Below are 5,048 nucleotides of genomic sequence, written 5' to 3'. Positions count from 1 at the left end.
CGCCGCCCCGCCCTGTCGTCGCCCCGCTCCGTCGTCGCCGCCCCGTCCCATCGCCCGTCGTCGCCTCGCCGGTGAGCTCGCCCTGGCCGCCATGTCCACTCACACACACACACACTACACACACACACACACACACACTACACACACACACACACACATTAGTTTGTTTGTTATAAATTTTTTCTGTTTTTAGTTATAAAAATGTTAGAAATTATTCTGTTTTTTAGATATATAAATATTAGAAATGTTAGTTTTATAGAAATGTTATAAATGTTTTCTGTTTTTTAGTTATAGAAATATTTATAGAAATGTTAGCAATTTTTCTGTTTTTTAGTTATATAAATATTAGAATTGTTATGGAAATGTTAGTTATATAATCAGGAAATTTTAGAATTAGTTTTAGTTAGATGAATTAAATTAATGTCAAATTGTTAGAATTTGCATATATATAGAATTTTAGTTATCACAATACAATCATTTAAAAAATGTTACTTTTTGCGGGCATATAGTATTTGTTCCCGACGATATGCCCGGCCCGCATCCTCGCCGTCGACCCGTTCGCGACGACGTCCTGCTTGAGGGGACCCATGTCCGGGACTGGGCTCCGCCGGGCTGGCACCGGGAGGTGCTACCTGGAGGGGCGCGCCGCTTGGTGAGGAACCCGACCTCGGGTCCCGTCGTCGACCCTGATCTTCTTTGGTGGCGTTCGCGTGGGCCACATTCGGTGCAGAGGCAGCCGGCCCCGCCGGAGGTGGTGCGTCATCGTATCAGGGAGGAAGACGAGCACGTCCATCGCTACATGGCTGCTATGGACGATGTCAGGTTCTCCACTACTTGGCGGGTTCTTTGGGCAGATGACCGGAGATATGATCCTGTGATGGTTCCTTCTCTTTGGGTGTGCACCGCCCGCACCCCAGGAACCGCGAGTGGCGCCCTAGATTCTTCTGTAGTACTCGATCTTTATTAGGTACCTAGCCAGTGATGTATTCGATATATAATATTCGAGACGATGTATTCGAGATTATATATATTAAGATGATCGATAATGTATTCGAGATTATATATTCGAGACGATGTATTTGAGATTCTATTTTTCCTTATTGATTAATTGCATCCATGCATTGTAATTTGAATACTAAATTGTTTTATATTTCTTCTGTATTATTAGTAAAGTAAAAGCTATGGCGGACAATACCGGCAGAGAGAGAGAAGAGGAATTGTTTGACATCATACGCAGCCCTCACAGGCTAGATGATCTGAATGAAGCAGATGACGGCTCCCAATATCTTAACAATACCGGAGAGGGTGATGAAAAGATATTCGATCTCGACGATGGGGCTGATGAAGTCATGAACTATGATTATGATTATGACACAGACAATGTTTGTGATGACACAGACAATGCTGATATTCAAATAACAAACACTACCGGCGAGGTATATTTATATAAGCATGCATCATGGTGATCATCACATGTTTTTTAATTGAAGATATATTAACGAATAGATCTTTCTTCTTTCAGCCCTCCGGATCGAGCAAATCTGCTTCTACAGACAGCAAGACAAAGCGAGGCCCGGGCAGATTGTTGAAGGATGGTGTAAAGTACCACATCGAATCCATCAAACCTAGTGGCGAACCCCTCACGCCTAAGAACATTGCAAACAAGTGGACTCGTCAGTGCGGAGTTCTTGTGAAGGACAAACTCCCTATCTCCATTCAAGAATGGAAAGAGCCAAAGACTAAACGTCCAGGTGTTACTTGGGTCGACAAAAGAGCCAAAGGAGACCTGGTGAAATCTCTGATGGAACATTTCACCCTACTAGATCATTTCACTAAAGCATATGTGGACAAATTCAAGGCCGCTGCTCTTAAGAAGATGGCAATTGCATTCAACACCCACAAGAAAACTGTATGGGCCAACTACCTCGCTAATGAAAGGAAGACTCCAGATTTCATGGGAACACTGGAGAAGCAAAGAGAACACTGGGACGATTTCATGACCTTCAAGGATTCAGAAATATCTAAGGAACGGTCGATGAAAAACAAGGCAAATGCCGCAATAAAGATGTAGTTCCATAGGCTGGGTCCAGGTGGCTACGCGGTGGGATTGCCTAAGTGGGATAAGTCTGAGCAAGAGATGGAGGATGCAGGGGTCACTCCGGTTACCCGGCACTGCCCCCCCAGGTGTAGAACTTGGTTCTATGCGCATGGGGGAGCGTTGGACCCGAAGACAGGCGGAGTTTCAAAGAAGGCAAGTCTAAAAGGAGCCGAACAAAATATAATTGACGCAATAGATGAAGCTCGAAGGGGGGTGTTCACGACCAACAGAGAGAACGACGAGCTTATGCGCGCCCTGGGAAATCCTGAACACCCGGGAAGAACACGAGGCATGGGCGTTATTCCCTGGTATGAGGGCTTTTCAAAATGGAACGAGGACTACAGGGGTCGTGCAAGAAGGAAGATGGAGGAGGAGAAGAAAAGGAAGCTAGAGGAGGAGCAGAGGAAGCAGGACGCAGAACGCCTTCAAGGCCTAGAAGCAAGGCACGCGGACCTGGCACTCAAATTCCAACAGCAGCAACAACAGATCGACTCACTTAGCCAGGAAAGGGGGTCTCAGCAGCGGCAGCAGCAAGCGGATGATCGTCCAACATTGGATAGCACCGTCCCATCCATGCCGAGAAGCAGCGTTGGTTCTGCCCCGGACGACACACTTCTGGATAAATACCCCGTGGATGACGTCATAGAGAACACTAACTGTGAGCTACACTCCAAAATGAAGAACATATCCATGAAGGTGGCAGACGGCGTTGCTTTTCCAGTTACCCCCGAAGCAACCTACCATTGCATCCCGATTCCAGAGGGCTATGCTCGTGTCATGGTTGATGAAGTGGTGGACCCATATTCGTGTTGGGGAACGTAGCAGAAATTCAAAATTTTCCTGCGTGTCACCAAGATCTATCTATGGAGAGACCAGCAACGAGTAGAAAGAGAGTGCATCTACATACCCTTGTAGATCGCTAAGCGGAAGCGTTCAAGTGAACGGGGTTGATGGAGTCGTACTCGTCGTGATTCAAATCACCGATGATCCTAGTGCCGAACGGACGGCACCTCCGCGTTCAACACACGTACAGCCCGGTGACGTCTCCCACGCCTTGATCCAGCAAGGAGAGAGGGAGAGGTTGAGGAAGACTCCATCCAACAGCAGCACAACGGCGTGGTGGTGGTGGAGGAGCGTGGCAATCCAGCAGGGCTTCGCCAAGCACCATGGGAGAGGAGGAGTAGGAAGAGAGGTAGGGCTGTGCCAGAACTTCGTGTATAGCTCCCATGCGCCTCCCCACTATATATAGGGGTGGAAGGGCTGGTTTCTTGCCCTCCAAGTCCATTGGGGCGTTGGCCAAGGTGGGAGGAAAGAAATCTCATTATTTCCTTCCCCACCGATTGTTATCCCCCCTTTTTAGGGATCTTGATCTTATCCCTTCGGGATATGATCTTATTCCTTCTAAGGGGGGATCTTGGTGCGCCTTGACCAGGGGTGTGGGGCCTTGCCCCCACTACCCACGTTCATGTGGGTCCCCCCATGCAGGTGGGCCCCACTCCGGAACCTTCTAGAACCTTCCCGGTACAATACCGAAAAATCCCGAACATTTTCCGGTGGCCAAAATAGGACTTCCCATATATAAATCTTTACCTCCGGACCATTCCGGAACTCCTCGTGACGTCCGGGATCTCATCCGGGACTCCGAACAACATTCGGTAACCAGATACAAACTTCCTTTATAACCCTAGCGTCATCGAACCTTAAGTGTGTAGACATGTAGACATGTAGACATGACCGAGACGTTCTCCGGTCAATAACCAACAGCGGGATCTGGATACCCATGATGGCTCCCACATGTTCCACGATGATCTCATCGGATGAACCACGATGTCAAGGACTTAATCAATCCCGTATTCAATTCCCTTTGTCTATCGGTATGTTACTTGCCCGAGATTCGATCGTCGGTATCCAATACCTTGTTCAATCTCGTTACCGGCAAGTCACTTTACTCGTTCCGTAACACATCATCCCGTGATCAACTCCTTCGTCACATTGCACATATGATGATGTCCTACCGAGTGGGCCCAGAGATACCTCTCCGTTTACACGGAGTGACAAATCCCAGTCTCGATCCGCATAAAACAATAGATACTTTCGGAGATACCTGTAGTGCACCTTTATAGTCACCCAGTTACGTTGTGACGTTTGATACACCGAAAGCACTCCTACGGTATCCAGGAGTTACACGCTCTCATGGTCGAAGGAAGAGATACTTGACATTGGCAAAGCTCTAGCAAATGAACTACACGATCTTTTGTGCTAGTCTTAGGATTGGGTCTTGTCCATCACATCATTCTCCTAATGATGTGATCCCGTTATCAATGACATCCAATGTCCATTGCCAGGAAACCATGACTATCTGTTGATCACAACGAGCTAGTCAACTAGAGGCTCACTAGGGACATATCGTGGTCTATGTATTCACACGTGTATTACGATTTCCGGATAATACAGTTATAGCATGAATAAAAGACAATTATCATGAACAAGGAAATATAATAATAATACTTTTATTATTGCCTCTAGGGCATATTTCCAACAGTCTCCCACTTGCACTAGAGTCAATAATCTAGTTCACATCGCAATGTGATTAACACTCACAGGTCACATCGCCATGTGACTAATACCCAAGAGTTTACTAGAGTCAGTAGTCTAGTTCACATCACTATGTGATTAACACTCAATGAGTTTTATGTTTGATCATGTTGCTTGTGAGAGAGGTTTTAGTCAACGGGTCTGAACCTTTCAGATCCGTGTGTGCTTTACAAATCTCTATGTCATCTCCTAGATGCAGCTACCACGCTCTATTTGGAGCTATTCCAAACAACTGTTCTACTTGGAGCTATTCTAAATTATTGCTCCATTATATGTATTCGGTCTCTCTACTCAGAGCTATCCGGATAGGTGTCAAGCTTGCATCATCGTAACCTTTACGACGAACTCTTTTACC

The sequence above is a fragment of the Triticum dicoccoides genome, chromosome 4A, assembly GCF_002162155.2.
Source record: "Triticum dicoccoides isolate Atlit2015 ecotype Zavitan chromosome 4A, WEW_v2.0, whole genome shotgun sequence".
NCBI lineage: Eukaryota > Viridiplantae > Streptophyta > Magnoliopsida > Poales > Poaceae > Triticum > Triticum dicoccoides.
This window is presented reverse-complemented; position numbering follows the sequence as displayed.